Source organism: Ranitomeya variabilis, chromosome 5 (genome assembly GCF_051348905.1).
Source record: "Ranitomeya variabilis isolate aRanVar5 chromosome 5, aRanVar5.hap1, whole genome shotgun sequence".
NCBI classification, from domain to species: domain Eukaryota; kingdom Metazoa; phylum Chordata; class Amphibia; order Anura; family Dendrobatidae; genus Ranitomeya; species Ranitomeya variabilis.
This window is the reverse complement of record NC_135236.1, coordinates 245,778,136-245,794,261: the sequence shown is the minus strand read 5'-3', so window position 1 is coordinate 245,794,261 and position 16,126 is coordinate 245,778,136. Positions and strand designations below refer to the sequence as shown.

The following is a 16,126-nucleotide window of genomic DNA, read 5'->3' as shown; positions in this document are numbered from 1 at the left end:
GCCTAACTGATTTGGAGAAGTAGCTGTTCCTATGGTGTGGTGTTATTTAAAGCCTGTAGCAAGCATATAGTATAGTCATTGCAATTGATCTCTGTGTTAAACTTGGTGCTGTGTTTATGTGCTGATGGTGGCTCTGGTGCTGTATTCATGTACTGATGATGGGTCTTGTGTTGAACTCGTATGCTGATGTAGTCATATGCTGATGGAAGTTCTGTTTCCGTAACCATGCACTGACGGCGGTTCTGGTGATGTATCAATGTAGCTGCTGCAATCTTTAACTTATTAGACTTGATATTAGGTCATGCTAGGGTCAGTATGCTGTGCTGAAAATACAGCTGTCTGAATGAGGCCATTATAGGTCAGCTGAGCAAGAGTTTGACAAAAGCTCCCAGACACTATAGACAGCTTTGCCATCATTAGGGCGGCTGCTCTTTCTCTCCCAAAAATGGCAGTTTTCTTCACAGTCTCACCTCCCTTGTCTGAAAGTGCCCAAACGAAAAAGGAGCCTGGCCAACAGTGGTTCATCTGATCAGTCACATACCACGTGTGCACTTTATCGGACTGTGATGTCAGAGGTGATGACACAGCCAATCCTCGTTAGTATAGTGGTAAATATCCCTGCCTGTCATGCGGGAGACCGGGGTTCGATTCCCCGACGGGGAGGCCTCTTATATTCTTGAATTTGCTACGAGAAGCTGATCGAGATGGCAAAAAATTCATATTCAGGAGCTTTTGATATTTTATTGTTTGATTGTCACTTTACTGCCACCAAAAGTCACTACATGTGTGATAAATCCATCCCCCCCAAAACGGAATGATTGCGCTCATACCTATTACCAGTTCTTTCCGTAGGGGATAAAAGCCACGCCCATGGCCGGTTAGCTCAGTTGGTTAGAGCGTGGTGCTAATAACGCCAAGGTCGTGGGTTCGATCCCCGTACGGGCCAAGTACAGCTTTTTAGAGGTCCCGTGCACTCGTTTCATCCCAGGTGGGTCGATGCAGATGCTGAAGCTTGTTTCTTTTTACTCCGCATTTTGTTCATAGTGTTTTCTGTGTAGAATTGCATGCCTAACTGATTTGGAGAAGTAGCTGTTCCTATGGTGTGGTGTTATTTAAAGCCTGTAGCAAGCATATAGTATAGTCATTGCAATTGATCTCTGTGTTAAACTTGGTGCTGTGTTTATGTGCTGATGGTGGCTCTGGTGCTGTATTCATGTACTGATGATGGGTCTTGTGTTGAACTCGTATGCTGATGTAGTCATATGCTGATGGAAGTTCTGTTTCCGTAACCATGCACTGACGGCGGTTCTGGTGATGTATCAATGTAGCTGCTGCAATCTTTAACTTATTAGACTTGATATTAGGTCATGCTAGGGTCAGTATGCTGTGCTGAAAATACAGCTGTCTGAATGAGGCCATTATAGGTCAGCTGAGCAAGAGTTTGACAAAAGCTCCCAGACACTATAGACAGCTTTGCCATCATTAGGGCGGCTGCTCTTTCTCTCCCAAAAATGGCAGTTTTCTTCACAGTCTCACCTCCCTTGTCTGAAAGTGCCCAAACGAAAAAGGAGCCTGGCCAACAGTGGTTCATCTGATCAGTCACATACCACGTGTGCACTTTATCGGACTGTGATGTCAGAGGTGACGACACAGCCAATCCTCGTTAGTATAGTGGTAAGTATCCCCGCCTGTCACGCGGGAGACCGGGGTTCGATTCCCCGACGGGGAGGCCTCTTATATTCTTGAATTTGCTACGAGAAGCTGATCGAGATGGCAAAAAATTCATATTCAGGAGCTTTTGATATTTTATTGTTTGATTGTCACTTTACTGCCATCAAAAGTCACTACATGTGTGATAAATCCATCCCCCCCAAAACGGAATGATTGCGCTCATACCTATTACCAGTTCTTTCCGTAGGGGATAAACGCCATGCCCATGGCCGGTTAACTCAGTTGGTTAGAGCGTGGTGCTAATAACGCCAAGGTCGCGGGTTCGATCCCCGTACGGGCCAAGTACAGCTTTTTAGAGGTCCCGTGCACTCGTTTCATCCCAGGTGGGTCGATGCAGATGCTGAAGCTTGTTTCTTTTTACTCCGCATTTTGTTCATAGTGTTTTCTGTGTAGAATTGCATGCCTAACTGATTTGGAGAAGTAGCTGTTCCTATGGTGTGGTGTTATTTAAAGCCTGTAGCAAGCATATAGTATAGTCATTGCAATTGATCTCTGTGTTAAACTTGGTGCTGTGTTTATGTGCTGATGGTGGCTCTGGTGCTGTATTCATGTACTGATGATGGGTCTTGTGTTGAACTCGTATGCTGATGTAGTCATATGCTGATGGAAGTTCTGTTTCCGTAACCATGCACTGACGGCGGTTCTGGTGATGTATCAATGTAGCTGCTGCAATCTTTAACTTATTAGACTTGATATTAGGTCATGCTAGGGTCAGTATGCTGTGCTGAAAATACAGCTGTCTGAATGAGGCCATTATAGGTCAGCTGAGCAAGAGTTTGACAAAAGCTCCCAGACACTATAGACAGCTTTGCCATCATTAGGGCGGCTGCTCTTTCTCTCCCAAAAATGTCAGTTTTCTTCACAGTCTCACCTCCCTTGTCTGAAAGTGCCCAAACGAAAAAGGAGCCTGGCCAACAGTGGTTCATCTGATCAGTCACATACCACGTGTGCACTTTATCGGACTGTGATGTCAGAGGTGATGACACAGCCAATCCTCGTTAGTATAGTGGTAAATATCCCTGCCTGTCATGCGGGAGACCGGGGTTCGATTCCCCGACGGGGAGGCCTCTTATATTCTTGAATTTGCTACGAGAAGCTGATCGAGATGGCAAAAAATTCATATTCAGGAGCTTTTGATATTTTATTGTTTGATTGTCACTTTACTGCCACCAAAAGTCACTACATGTGTGATAAATCCATCCCCCCCAAAACGGAATGATTGCGCTCATACCTATTACCAGTTCTTTCCGTAGGGGATAAACGCCACGCCCATGGCCGGTTAGCTCAGTTGGTTAGAGCGTGGTGCTAATAACGCCAAGGTCGCGGGTTCGATCCCCGTACGGGCCAAGTACAGCTTTTTAGAGGTCCCGTGCACTCGTTTCATCCCAGGTGGGTCGATGCAGATGCTGAAGCTTGTTTCTTTTTACTCCGCATTTTGTTCATAGTGTTTTCTGTGTAGAATTGCATGCCTAACTGATTTGGAGAAGTAGCTGTTCCTATGGTGTGGTGTTATTTAAAGCCTGTAGCAAGCATATAGTATAGTCATTGCAATTGATCTCTGTGTTAAACTTGGTGCTGTGTTTATGTGCTGATGGTGGCTCTGGTGCTGTATTCATGTACTGATGATGGGTCTTGTGTTGAACTCGTATGCTGATGTAGTCATATGCTGATGGAAGTTCTGTTTCCGTAACCATGCACTGACGGCGGTTCTGGTGATGTATCAATGTAGCTGCTGCAATCTTTAACTTATTAGACTTGATATTAGGTCATGCTAGGGTCAGTATGCTGTGCTGAAAATACAGCTGTCTGAATGAGGCCATTATAGGTCAGCTGAGCAAGAGTTTGACAAAAGCTCCCAGACACTATAGACAGCTTTGCCATCATTAGGGCGGCTGCTCTTTCTCTCCCAAAAATGGCAGTTTTCTTCACAGTCTCACCTCCCTTGTCTGAAAGTGCCCAAACGAAAAAGGAGCCTGGCCAACAGTGGTTCATCTGATCAGTCACATACCACGTGTGCACTTTATCGGACTGTGATGTCAGAGGTGACGATACAGCCAATCCTCGTTAGTATAGTGGTAAGTATCCCCGCCTGTCACGCGGGAGACCGGGGTTCGATTCCCCGACGGGGAGGCCTCTTATATTCTTGAATTTGCTACGAGAAGCTGATCGAGATGGCAAAAAATTCATATTCAGGAGCTTTTGATATTTTATTGTTTGATTGTCACTTTACTGCCACCAAAAGTCACTACATGTGTGATAAATCCATCCCCCCCAAAACGGAATGATTGCGCTCATACCTATTACCAGTTCTTTCCGTAGGGGATAAACGCCACGCCCATGGCCGGTTAGCTCAGTTGGTTAGAGCGTGGTGCTAATAACGCCAAGGTCGCGGGTTCGATCCCCGTACGGGCCAAGTACAGCTTTTTAGAGGTCCCGTGCACTCGTTTCATCCCAGGTGGGTCGATGCAGATGCTGAAGCTTGTTTCTTTTTACTCCGCATTTTGTTCATAGTGTTTTCTGTGTAGAATTGCATGCCTAACTGATTTGGAGAAGTAGCTGTTCCTATGGTGTGGTGTTATTTAAAGCCTGTAGCAAGCATATAGTATAGTCATTGCAATTGATCTCTGTGTTAAACTTGGTGCTGTGTTTATGTGCTGATGGTGGCTCTGGTGCTGTATTCATGTACTGATGATGGGTCTTGTGTTGAACTCGTATGCTGATGTAGTCATATGCTGATGGAAGTTCTGTTTCCGTAACCATGCACTGACGGCGGTTCTGGTGATGTATCAATGTAGCTGCTGCAATCTTTAACTTATTAGACTTGATATTAGGTCATGCTAGGGTCAGTATGCTGTGCTGAAAATACAGCTGTCTGAATGAGGCCATTATAGGTCAGCTGAGCAAGAGTTTGACAAAAGCTCCCAGACACTATAGACAGCTTTGCCATTATTAGGGCGGCTGCTCTTTCTCTCCCAAAAATGGCAGTTTTCTTCACAGTCTCACCTCCCTTGTCTGAAAGTGCCCAAACGAAAAAGGAGCCTGGCCAACAGTGGTTCATCTGATCAGTCACATACCACGTGTGCACTTTATCGGACTGTGATGTCAGAGGTGACGACACAGCCAATCCTCGTTAGTATAGTGGTAAGTATCCCCGCCTGTCACGCGGGAGACCGGGGTTCGATTCCCCGACGGGGAGGCCTCTTATATTCTTGAATTTGCTACGAGAAGCTGATCGAGATGGCAAAAAATTCATATTCAGGAGCTTTTGATATTTTATTGTTTGATTGTCACTTTACTGCCATCAAAAGTCACTACATGTGTGATAAATCCATCCCCCCCAAAACGGAATGATTGCGCTCATACCTATTACCAGTTCTTTCCGTAGGGGATAAACGCCATGCCCATGGCCGGTTAACTCAGTTGGTTAGAGCGTGGTGCTAATAACGCCAAGGTCGCGGGTTCGATCCCCGTACGGGCCAAGTACAGCTTTTTAGAGGTCCCGTGCACTCGTTTCATCCCAGGTGGGTCGATGCAGATGCTGAAGCTTGTTTCTTTTTACTCCGCATTTTGTTCATAGTGTTTTCTGTGTAGAATTGCATGCCTAACTGATTTGGAGAAGTAGCTGTTCCTATGGTGTGGTGTTATTTAAAGCCTGTAGCAAGCATATAGTATAGTCATTGCAATTGATCTCTGTGTTAAACTTGGTGCTGTGTTTATGTGCTGATGGTGGCTCTGGTGCTGTATTCATGTACTGATGATGGGTCTTGTGTTGAACTCGTATGCTGATGTAGTCATATGCTGATGGAAGTTCTGTTTCCGTAACCATGCACTGACGGCGGTTCTGGTGATGTATCAATGTAGCTGCTGCAATCTTTAACTTATTAGACTTGATATTAGGTCATGCTAGGGTCAGTATGCTGTGCTGAAAATACAGCTGTCTGAATGAGGCCATTATAGGTCAGCTGAGCAAGAGTTTGACAAAAGCTCCCAGACACTATAGACAGCTTTGCCATCATTAGGGCGGCTGCTCTTTCTCTCCCAAAAATGTCAGTTTTCTTCACAGTCTCACCTCCCTTGTCTGAAAGTGCCCAAACGAAAAAGGAGCCTGGCCAACAGTGGTTCATCTGATCAGTCACATACCACGTGTGCACTTTATCGGACTGTGATGTCAGAGGTGATGACACAGCCAATCCTCGTTAGTATAGTGGTAAATATCCCTGCCTGTCATGCGGGAGACCGGGGTTCGATTCCCCGACGGGGAGGCCTCTTATATTCTTGAATTTGCTACGAGAAGCTGATCGAGATGGCAAAAAATTCATATTCAGGAGCTTTTGATATTTTATTGTTTGATTGTCACTTTACTGCCACCAAAAGTCACTACATGTGTGATAAATCCATCCCCCCCAAAACGGAATGATTGCGCTCATACCTATTACCAGTTCTTTCCGTAGGGGATAAACGCCACGCCCATGGCCGGTTAGCTCAGTTGGTTAGAGCGTGGTGCTAATAACGCCAAGGTCGCGGGTTCGATCCCCGTACGGGCCAAGTACAGCTTTTTAGAGGTCCCGTGCACTCGTTTCATCCCAGGTGGGTCGATGCAGATGCTGAAGCTTGTTTCTTTTTACTCCGCATTTTGTTCATAGTGTTTTCTGTGTAGAATTGCATGCCTAACTGATTTGGAGAAGTAGCTGTTCCTATGGTGTGGTGTTATTTAAAGCCTGTAGCAAGCATATAGTATAGTCATTGCAATTGATCTCTGTGTTAAACTTGGTGCTGTGTTTATGTGCTGATGGTGGCTCTGGTGCTGTATTCATGTACTGATGATGGGTCTTGTGTTGAACTCGTATGCTGATGTAGTCATATGCTGATGGAAGTTCTGTTTCCGTAACCATGCACTGACGGCGGTTCTGGTGATGTATCAATGTAGCTGCTGCAATCTTTAACTTATTAGACTTGATATTAGGTCATGCTAGGGTCAGTATGCTGTGCTGAAAATACAGCTGTCTGAATGAGGCCATTATAGGTCAGCTGAGCAAGAGTTTGACAAAAGCTCCCAGACACTATAGACAGCTTTGCCATCATTAGGGCGGCTGCTCTTTCTCTCCCAAAAATGGCAGTTTTCTTCACAGTCTCACCTCCCTTGTCTGAAAGTGCCCAAACGAAAAAGGAGCCTGGCCAACAGTGGTTCATCTGATCAGTCACATACCACGTGTGCACTTTATCGGACTGTGATGTCAGAGGTGACGATACAGCCAATCCTCGTTAGTATAGTGGTAAGTATCCCCGCCTGTCACGCGGGAGACCGGGGTTCGATTCCCCGACGGGGAGGCCTCTTATATTCTTGAATTTGCTACGAGAAGCTGATCGAGATGGCAAAAAATTCATATTCAGGAGCTTTTGATATTTTATTGTTTGATTGTCACTTTACTGCCACCAAAAGTCACTACATGTGTGATAAATCCATCCCCCCCAAAACGGAATGATTGCGCTCATACCTATTACCAGTTCTTTCCGTAGGGGATAAACGCCACGCCCATGGCCGGTTAGCTCAGTTGGTTAGAGCGTGGTGCTAATAACGCCAAGGTCGCGGGTTCGATCCCCGTACGGGCCAAGTACAGCTTTTTAGAGGTCCCGTGCACTCGTTTCATCCCAGGTGGGTCGATGCAGATGCTGAAGCTTGTTTCTTTTTACTCCGCATTTTGTTCATAGTGTTTTCTGTGTAGAATTGCATGCCTAACTGATTTGGAGAAGTAGCTGTTCCTATGGTGTGGTGTTATTTAAAGCCTGTAGCAAGCATATAGTATAGTCATTGCAATTGATCTCTGTGTTAAACTTGGTGCTGTGTTTATGTGCTGATGGTGGCTCTGGTGCTGTATTCATGTACTGATGATGGGTCTTGTGTTGAACTCGTATGCTGATGTAGTCATATGCTGATGGAAGTTCTGTTTCCGTAACCATGCACTGACGGCGGTTCTGGTGATGTATCAATGTAGCTGCTGCAATCTTTAACTTATTAGACTTGATATTAGGTCATGCTAGGGTCAGTATGCTGTGCTGAAAATACAGCTGTCTGAATGAGGCCATTATAGGTCAGCTGAGCAAGAGTTTGACAAAAGCTCCCAGACACTATAGACAGCTTTGCCATCATTAGGGCGGCTGCTCTTTCTCTCCCAAAAATGGCAGTTTTCTTCACAGTCTCACCTCCCTTGTCTGAAAGTGCCCAAACGAAAAAGGAGCCTGGCCAACAGTGGTTCATCTGATCAGTCACATACCACGTGTGCACTTTATCGGACTGTGATGTCAGAGGTGACGATACAGCCAATCCTCGTTAGTATAGTGGTAAGTATCCCCGCCTGTCACGCGGGAGACCGGGGTTCGATTCCCCGACGGGGAGGCCTCTTATATTCTTGAATTTGCTACGAGAAGCTGATCGAGATGGCAAAAAATTCATATTCAGGAGCTTTTGATATTTTATTGTTTGATTGTCACTTTACTGCCACCAAAAGTCACTACATGTGTGATAAATCCATCCCCCCCAAAACGGAATGATTGCGCTCATACCTATTACCAGTTCTTTCCGTAGGGGATAAACGCCACGCCCATGGCCGGTTAGCTCAGTTGGTTAGAGCGTGGTGCTAATAACGCCAAGGTCGCGGGTTCGATCCCCGTACGGGCCAAGTACAGCTTTTTAGAGGTCCCGTGCACTCGTTTCATCCCAGGTGGGTCGATGCAGATGCTGAAGCTTGTTTCTTTTTACTCCGCATTTTGTTCATAGTGTTTTCTGTGTAGAATTGCATGCCTAACTGATTTGGAGAAGTAGCTGTTCCTATGGTGTGGTGTTATTTAAAGCCTGTAGCAAGCATATAGTATAGTCATTGCAATTGATCTCTGTGTTAAACTTGGTGCTGTGTTTATGTGCTGATGGTGGCTCTGGTGCTGTATTCATGTACTGATGATGGGTCTTGTGTTGAACTCGTATGCTGATGTAGTCATATGCTGATGGAAGTTCTGTTTCCGTAACCATGCACTGACGGCGGTTCTGGTGATGTATCAATGTAGCTGCTGCAATCTTTAACTTATTAGACTTGATATTAGGTCATGCTAGGGTCAGTATGCTGTGCTGAAAATACAGCTGTCTGAATGAGGCCATTATAGGTCAGCTGAGCAAGAGTTTGACAAAAGCTCCCAGACACTATAGACAGCTTTGCCATCATTAGGGCGGCTGCTCTTTCTCTCCCAAAAATGGCAGTTTTCTTCACAGTCTCACCTCCCTTGTCTGAAAGTGCCCAAACGAAAAAGGAGCCTGGCCAACAGTGGTTCATCTGATCAGTCACATACCACGTGTGCACTTTATCGGACTGTGATGTCAGAGGTGACGACACAGCCAATCCTCGTTAGTATAGTGGTAAGTATCCCCGCCTGTCACGCGGGAGACCGGGGTTCGATTCCCCGACGGGGAGGCCTCTTATATTCTTGAATTTGCTACGAGAAGCTGATCGAGATGGCAAAAAATTCATATTCAGGAGCTTTTGATATTTTATTGTTTGATTGTCACTTTACTGCCACCAAAAGTCACTACATGTGTGACAAATCCATCCCCCCCCAAAACGGAATGATTGCGCTCATACCTATTACCAGTTCTTTCCGTAGGGGATAAACGCCACGCCCATGGCCGGTTAGCTCAGTTGGTTAGAGCGTGGTGCTAATAACGCCAAGGTCGCGGGTTCGATCCCCGTACGGGCCAAGTACAGCTTTTTAGAGGTCCCGTGCACTCGTTTCATCCCAGGTGGGTCGATGCAGATGCTGAAGCTTGTTTCTTTTTACTCCGCATTTTGTTCATAGTGTTTTCTGTGTAGAATTGCATGCCTAACTGATTTGCAGAAGTAGCTGTTCCTATGGTGTGGTGTTATTTAAAGCCTGTAGCAAGCATATAGTATAGTCATTGCAATTGATCTCTGTGTTAAACTTGGTGCTGTGTTTATGTGCTGATGGTGGCTCTGGTGCTGTATTCATGTACTGATGATGGGTCTTGTGTTGAACTCGTATGCTGATGTAGTCATATGCTGATGGAAGTTCTGTTTCCGTAACCATGCACTGACGGCGGTTCTGGTGATGTATCAATGTAGCTGCTGCAATCTTTAACTTATTAGACTTGATATTAGGTCATGCTAGGGTCAGTATGCTGTGCTGAAAATACAGCTGTCTGAATGAGGCCATTATAGGTCAGCTGAGCAAGAGTTTGACAAAAGCTCCCAGACACTATAGACAGCTTTGCCATCATTAGGGCGGCTGCTCTTTCTCTCCCAAAAATGGCAGTTTTCTTCACAGTCTCACCTCCCTTGTCTGAAAGTGCCCAAACGAAAAAGGAGCCTGGCCAACAGTGGTTCATCTAAACAGTCACATACCACGTGTGCACTTTATCGGACTGTGATGTCAGAGGTGACGATACAGCCAATCCTCGTTAGTATAGTGGTAAGTATCCCCGCCTGTCACGCGGGAGACCGGGGTTCGATTCCCCGACGGAGAGGCCTCTTATATTCTTGAATTTGCTACCAGAAGCTGATCGAGATGGCAAAAAATTCATATTCAGGAGCTTTTGATATTTTATTGTTTGATTGTCACTTTACTGCCACCAAAAGTCACTACATGTGTGATAAATCCATCCCCCCCAAAACGGAATGATTGCGCTCATACCTATTACCAGTTCTTTCCGTAGGGGATAAATGCCACGCCCATGGCCGGTTAGCTCAGTTGGTTAGAGCGTGGTGCTAATAACGCCAAGGTCGCGGGTTCGATCCCCGTACGGGCCAAGTACAGCTTTTTAGAGGTCCCGTGCACTCGTTTCATCCCAGGTGGGTCGATGCAGATGCTGAAGCTTGTTTCTTTTTACTCCGCATTTTGTTCATAGTGTTTTCTGTGTAGAATTGCATGCCTAACTGATTTGGAGAAGTAGCTGTTCCTATGGTGTGGTGTTATTTAAAGCCTGTAGCAAGCATATAGTATAGTCATTGCAATTGATCTCTGTGTTAAACTTGGTGCTGTGTTTATGTGCTGATGGTGGCTCTGGTGCTGTATTCATGTACTGATGATGGGTCTTGTGTTGAACTCGTATGCTGATGTAGTCATATGCTGATGGAAGTTCTGTTTCCGTAACCATGCACTGACGGCGGTTCTGGTGATGTATCAATGTAGCTGCTGCAATCTTTAACTTATTAGACTTGATATTAGGTCATGCTAGGGTCAGTATGCTGTGCTGAAAATACAGCTGTCTGAATGAGGCCATTATAGGTCAGCTGAGCAAGAGTTTGACAAAAGCTCCCAGACACTATAGACAGCTTTGCCATCATTAGGGCGGCTGCTCTTTCTCTCCCAAAAATGGCAGTTTTCTTCACAGTCTCACCTCCCTTGTCTGAAAGTGCATAAACGAAAAAGGAGCCTGGCCAACAGTGGTTCATCTGATCAGTCACATACCACGTGTGCACTTTATCGGACTGTGATGTCAGAGGTGACGATACAGCCAATCCTCGTTAGTATAGTGGTAAGTATCCCCGCCTGTCACGCGGGAGACCGGGGTTCGATTCTCCGACGGGGAGGCCTCTTATATTCTTGAATTTGCTACGAGAAGCTGATCGAGATGGCAAAAAATTCAGATTCAGGAGCTTTTGATATTTTATTGTTTGATTGTCACTTTACTGCCACCAAAAGTCACTACATGTGTGATAAATCCATCCCCCCCAAAACGGAATGATTGCGCTCATACCTATTACCAGTTCTTTCCGTAGGGGATAAACGCCACGCCCATGGCCGGTTAGCTCAGTTGGTTAGAGCGTGGTGCTAATAACGCCAAGGTCGCGGGTTCGATCCCCGTACGGGCCAAGTACAGCTTTTTAGAGGTCCCGTGCACTCGTTTCATCCCAGGTGGGTCGATGCAGATGCTGAAGCTTGTTTCTTTTTACTCCGCATTTTGTTCATAGTGTTTTCTGTGTAGAATTGCATGCCTAACTGATTTGGAGAAGTAGCTGTTCCTATGGTGTGGTGTTATTTAAAGCCTGTAGCAAGCATATAGTATAGTCATTGCAATTGATCTCTGTGTTAAACTTGGTGCTGTGTTTATGTGCTGATGGTGGCTCTGGTGCTGTATTCATGTACTGATGATGGGTCTTGTGTTGAACTCGTATGCTGATGTAGTCATATGCTGATGGAAGTTCTGTTTCCGTAACCATGCACTGACGGCGGTTCTGGTGATGTATCAATGTAGCTGCTGCAATCTTTAACTTATTAGACTTGATATTAGGTCATGCTAGGGTCAGTATGCTGTGCTGAAAATACAGCTGTCTGAATGAGGCCATTATAGGTCAGCTGAGCAAGAGTTTGACAAAAGCTCCCAGACACTATAGACAGCTTTGCCATCATTAGGGCGGCTGCTCTTTCTCTCCCAAAAATGGCAGTTTTCTTCACAGTCTCACCTCCCTTGTCTGAAAGTGCATAAACGAAAAAGGAGCCTGGCCAACAGTGGTTCATCTGATCAGTCACATACCACGTGTGCACTTTATCGGACTGTGATGTCAGAGGTGACGACACAGCCAATCCTCGTTAGTATAGTGGTAAGTATCCCCGCCTGTCACGCGGGAGACCGGGGTTCGATTCCCCGACGGGGAGGCCTCTTATATTCTTGAATTTGCTACGAGAAGCTGATCGAGATGGCAAAAAATTCATATTCAGGAGCTTTCGATATTTTATTGTTTGATTGTCACTTTACTGCCACCAAAAGTCACTACATGTGTGATAAATCCATCCCCCCCAAAACGGAATGATTGCGCTCATACCTATTACCAGTTCTTTCCGTAGGGGATACACGCCACGCCCATGGCCGGTTAGCTCAGTTGGTTAGAGCGTGGTGCTAATAACGCCAAGGTCGCGGGTTCGATCCCCGTACGGGCCAAGTACAGCTTTTTAGAGGTCCCGTGCACTCGTTTCATCCCAGGTGGGTCGATGCAGATGCTGAAGCTTGTTTCTTTTTACTCCGCATTTTGTTCATAGTGTTTTCTGTGTAGAATTGCATGCCTAACTGATTTGCAGAAGTAGCTGTTCCTATGGTGTGGTGTTATTTAAAGCCTGTAGCAAGCATATAGTATAGTCATTGCAATTGATCTCTGTGTTAAACTTGGTGCTGTGTTTATGTGCTGATGGTGGCTCTGGTGCTGTATTCATGTACTGATGATGGGTCTTGTGTTGAACTCGTATGCTGATGTAGTCATATGCTGATGGAAGTTCTGTTTCCGTAACCATGCACTGACGGCGGTTCTGGTGATGTATCAATGGAGCTGCTGCAATCTTTAACTTATTAGACTTGATATTAGGTCATGCTAGGGTCAGTATGCTGTGCTGAAAATACAGCTGTCTGAATGAGGCCATTATAGGTCAGCTGAGCAAGAGTTTGACAAAAGCTCCCAGACACTATAGACAGCTTTGCCATCATTAGGGCGGCTGCTCTTTCTCTCCCAAAAATGGCAGTTTTCTTCACAGTCTCACCTCCCTTGTCTGAAAGTGCCCAAACGAAAAAGGAGCCTGGCCAACAGTGGTTCATCTGATCAGTCACATACCACGTGTGCACTTTATCGGACTGTGATGTCAGAGGTGACGATACAGCCAATCCTCGTTAGTATAGTGGTAAGTATCCCCGCCTGTCACGCGGGAGACCGGGGTTCGATTCCCCGACGGGGAGGCCTCTTATATTCTTGAATTTGCTACGAGAAGCTGATCGAGATGGCAAAAAATTCATATTCAGGAGCTTTTGATATTTTATTGTTTGATTGTCACTTTACTGCCACCAAAAGTCACTACATGTGTGATAAATCCATCCCCCCCAAAACGGAATGATTGCGCTCATACCTGTTACCAGTTCTTTCCGTAGGGGATAAACGCCACGCCCATGGCCGGTTAGCTCAGTTGGTTAGAGCATGGTGCTAATAACGCCAAGGTCGCGGGTTCGATCCCCGTACGGGCCAAGTACAGCTTTTTAGAGGTCCCGTGCACTCGTTTCATCCCAGGTGGGTCGATGCAGATGCTGAAGCTTGTTTCTTTTTACTCCGCATTTTGTTCATAGTGTTTTCTGTGTAGAATTGCATGCCTAACTGATTTGGAGAAGTAGCTGTTCCTATGGTGTGGTGTTATTTAAAGCCTGTAGCAAGCATATAGTATAGTCATTGCAATTGATCTCTGTGTTAAACTTGGTGCTGTGTTTATGTGCTGATGGTGGCTCTGGTGCTGTATTCATGTACTGATGATGGGTCTTGTGTTGAACTCGTATGCTGATGTAGTCATATGCTGATGGAAGTTCTGTTTCCGTAACCATGCACTGACGGCGGTTCTGGTGATGTATCAATGTAGCTGCTGCAATCTTTAACTTATTAGACTTGATATTAGGTCATGCTAGGGTCAGTATGCTGTGCTGAAAATACAGCTGTCTGAATGAGGCCATTATAGGTCAGCTGAGCAAGAGTTTGACAAAAGCTCCCAGACACTATAGACAGCTTTGCCATCATTAGGGCGGCTGCTCTTTCTCTCACAAAAATGGCAGTTTTCTTCACAGTCTCACCTCCCTTGTCTGAAAGTGCATAAACGAAAAAGGAGCCTGGCCAACAGTGGTTCATCTGATCAGTCACATACCACGTGTGCACTTTATCGGACTGTGATGTCAGAGGTGACGACACAGCCAATCCTCGTTAGTATAGTGGTAAGTATCCCCGCCTGTCACGCGGGAGACCGGGGTTCGATTCCCCGACGGGGAGGCCTCTTATATTCTTGAATTTGCTACGAGAAGCTGATCGAGATGGCAAAAAATTCATATTCAGGAGCTTTCGATATTTTATTGTTTGATTGTCACTTTACTGCCACCAAAAGTCACTACATGTGTGATAAATCCATCCCCCCCAAAACGGAATGATTGCGCTCATACCTATTACCAGTTCTTTCCGTAGGGGATAAACGCCACGCCCATGGCCGGTTAGCTCAGTTGGTTAGAGCGTGGTGCTAATAACGCCAAGGTCGCGGGTTCGATCCCCGTACGGGCCAAGTACAGCTTTTTAGAGGTCCCGTGCACTCGTTTCATCCCAGGTGGGTCGATGCAGATGCTGAAGCTTGTTTCTTTTTACTCCGCATTTTGTTCATAGTGTTTTCTGTGTAGAATTGCATGCCTAACTGATTTGGAGAAGTAGCTGTTCCTATGGTGTGGTGTTATTTAAAGCCTGTAGCAAGCATATAGTATAGTCATTGCAATTGATCTCTGTGTTAAACTTGGTGCTGTGTTTATGTGCTGATGGTGGCTCTGGTGCTGTATTCATGTACTGATGATGGGTCTTGTGTTGAACTCGTATGCTGATGTAGTCATATGCTGATGGAAGTTCTGTTTCCGTAACCATGCACTGACGGCGGTTCTGGTGATGTATCAATGTAGCTGCTGCAATCTTTAACTTATTAGACTTGATATTAGGTCATGCTAGGGTCAGTATGCTGTGCTGAAAATACAGCTGTCTGAATGAGGCCATTATAGGTCAGCTGAGCAAGAGTTTGACAAAAGCTCCCAGACACTATAGACAGCTTTGCCATCATTAGGGCGGCTGCTCTTTCTCTCCCAAAAATGGCAGTTTTCTTCACAGTCTCACCTCCCTTGTCTGAAAGTGCCCAAACGAAAAAGGAGCCTGGCCAACAGTGGTTCATCTGATCAGTCACATACCACGTGTGCACTTTATCGGACTGTGATGTCAGAGGTGACGACACAGCCAATCCTCGTTAGTATAGTGGTAAGTATCCCCGCCTGTCACGCGGGAGACCGGGGTTCGATTCCCCGACGGGGAGGCCTCTTATATTCTTGAATTTGCTACGAGAAGCTGATCGAGATGGCAAAAAATTCATATTCAGGAGCTTTTGATATTTTATTGTTTGATTGTCACTTTACTGCCACCAAAAGTCACTACATGTGTGATAAATCCATCCCCCCAAAAACGGAATGATTGCGCTCATACCTATTACCAGTTCTTTCCGTAGGGGATAAACGCCACGCCCATGGCCGGTTAGCTCAGTTGGTTAGAGCGTGGTGCTAATAACGCCAAGGTCGCGGGTTCGATCCCCGTACGGGCCAAGTACAGCTTTTTAGAGGTCCCGTGCACTCGTTTCATCCCAGGTGGGTCGATGCAGATGCTGAAGCTTGTTTCTTTTTACTCCGCATTTTGTTCATAGTGTTTTCTGTGTAGAATTGCATGCCTAACTGATTTGGAGAAGTAGCTGTTCCTATGGTGTGGTGTTATTTAAAGCCTGTAGCAAGCATATAGTATAGTCATTGCAATTGATCTCTGTGTTAAACTTGGTGCTGTGTTTATGTGCTGATGGTGGCTCT

The 16,126-nt window shown here is 45.7% G+C and overlaps 21 non-coding genes across 21 annotated transcripts; all 21 read left to right on the top strand.

The window, feature by feature from the left end:
- Positions 1 to 1,657: 1,657 nt before the first annotated feature.
- Positions 1,658 to 1,729, top strand: TRNAD-GUC (transfer RNA aspartic acid (anticodon GUC)). The gene has a single exon. It is a non-coding gene; the product is annotated as a tRNA-Asp (tRNA).
- A 1,275-nt stretch (positions 1,730 to 3,004) lies between these two features.
- Positions 3,005 to 3,078, top strand: TRNAI-AAU (transfer RNA isoleucine (anticodon AAU)). The gene has a single exon. It is a non-coding gene; the product is annotated as a tRNA-Ile (tRNA).
- A 711-nt stretch (positions 3,079 to 3,789) lies between these two features.
- TRNAD-GUC (transfer RNA aspartic acid (anticodon GUC)) lies at positions 3,790 to 3,861 on the top strand. The gene has a single exon. It is a non-coding gene; the product is annotated as a tRNA-Asp (tRNA).
- A 209-nt stretch (positions 3,862 to 4,070) lies between these two features.
- On the top strand, positions 4,071 to 4,144 carry TRNAI-AAU (transfer RNA isoleucine (anticodon AAU)). The gene has a single exon. It is a non-coding gene; the product is annotated as a tRNA-Ile (tRNA).
- Positions 4,145 to 4,855: 711 nt separating this feature from the next.
- TRNAD-GUC (transfer RNA aspartic acid (anticodon GUC)) lies at positions 4,856 to 4,927 on the top strand. The gene has a single exon. It is a non-coding gene; the product is annotated as a tRNA-Asp (tRNA).
- Positions 4,928 to 6,202: 1,275 nt separating this feature from the next.
- TRNAI-AAU (transfer RNA isoleucine (anticodon AAU)) lies at positions 6,203 to 6,276 on the top strand. The gene has a single exon. It is a non-coding gene; the product is annotated as a tRNA-Ile (tRNA).
- A 711-nt stretch (positions 6,277 to 6,987) lies between these two features.
- TRNAD-GUC (transfer RNA aspartic acid (anticodon GUC)) lies at positions 6,988 to 7,059 on the top strand. Its single transcript has one exon. It is a non-coding gene; the product is annotated as a tRNA-Asp (tRNA).
- Positions 7,060 to 7,268: 209 nt separating this feature from the next.
- TRNAI-AAU (transfer RNA isoleucine (anticodon AAU)) lies at positions 7,269 to 7,342 on the top strand. Its single transcript has one exon. It is a non-coding gene; the product is annotated as a tRNA-Ile (tRNA).
- Positions 7,343 to 8,053: 711 nt separating this feature from the next.
- On the top strand, positions 8,054 to 8,125 carry TRNAD-GUC (transfer RNA aspartic acid (anticodon GUC)). The gene has a single exon. It is a non-coding gene; the product is annotated as a tRNA-Asp (tRNA).
- A 209-nt stretch (positions 8,126 to 8,334) lies between these two features.
- On the top strand, positions 8,335 to 8,408 carry TRNAI-AAU (transfer RNA isoleucine (anticodon AAU)). The gene has a single exon. It is a non-coding gene; the product is annotated as a tRNA-Ile (tRNA).
- Positions 8,409 to 9,119: 711 nt separating this feature from the next.
- Positions 9,120 to 9,191, top strand: TRNAD-GUC (transfer RNA aspartic acid (anticodon GUC)). The gene has a single exon. It is a non-coding gene; the product is annotated as a tRNA-Asp (tRNA).
- A 210-nt stretch (positions 9,192 to 9,401) lies between these two features.
- Positions 9,402 to 9,475, top strand: TRNAI-AAU (transfer RNA isoleucine (anticodon AAU)). Its single transcript has one exon. It is a non-coding gene; the product is annotated as a tRNA-Ile (tRNA).
- A 992-nt stretch (positions 9,476 to 10,467) lies between these two features.
- Positions 10,468 to 10,541, top strand: TRNAI-AAU (transfer RNA isoleucine (anticodon AAU)). The gene has a single exon. It is a non-coding gene; the product is annotated as a tRNA-Ile (tRNA).
- Positions 10,542 to 11,533: 992 nt separating this feature from the next.
- Positions 11,534 to 11,607, top strand: TRNAI-AAU (transfer RNA isoleucine (anticodon AAU)). Its single transcript has one exon. It is a non-coding gene; the product is annotated as a tRNA-Ile (tRNA).
- A 711-nt stretch (positions 11,608 to 12,318) lies between these two features.
- On the top strand, positions 12,319 to 12,390 carry TRNAD-GUC (transfer RNA aspartic acid (anticodon GUC)). Its single transcript has one exon. It is a non-coding gene; the product is annotated as a tRNA-Asp (tRNA).
- A 209-nt stretch (positions 12,391 to 12,599) lies between these two features.
- Positions 12,600 to 12,673, top strand: TRNAI-AAU (transfer RNA isoleucine (anticodon AAU)). The gene has a single exon. It is a non-coding gene; the product is annotated as a tRNA-Ile (tRNA).
- A 711-nt stretch (positions 12,674 to 13,384) lies between these two features.
- On the top strand, positions 13,385 to 13,456 carry TRNAD-GUC (transfer RNA aspartic acid (anticodon GUC)). Its single transcript has one exon. It is a non-coding gene; the product is annotated as a tRNA-Asp (tRNA).
- A 994-nt stretch (positions 13,457 to 14,450) lies between these two features.
- On the top strand, positions 14,451 to 14,522 carry TRNAD-GUC (transfer RNA aspartic acid (anticodon GUC)). The gene has a single exon. It is a non-coding gene; the product is annotated as a tRNA-Asp (tRNA).
- A 209-nt stretch (positions 14,523 to 14,731) lies between these two features.
- Positions 14,732 to 14,805, top strand: TRNAI-AAU (transfer RNA isoleucine (anticodon AAU)). Its single transcript has one exon. It is a non-coding gene; the product is annotated as a tRNA-Ile (tRNA).
- A 711-nt stretch (positions 14,806 to 15,516) lies between these two features.
- TRNAD-GUC (transfer RNA aspartic acid (anticodon GUC)) lies at positions 15,517 to 15,588 on the top strand. The gene has a single exon. It is a non-coding gene; the product is annotated as a tRNA-Asp (tRNA).
- Positions 15,589 to 15,797: 209 nt separating this feature from the next.
- Positions 15,798 to 15,871, top strand: TRNAI-AAU (transfer RNA isoleucine (anticodon AAU)). Its single transcript has one exon. It is a non-coding gene; the product is annotated as a tRNA-Ile (tRNA).
- The last annotated feature ends 255 nt before the right edge of the window (positions 15,872 to 16,126 follow it).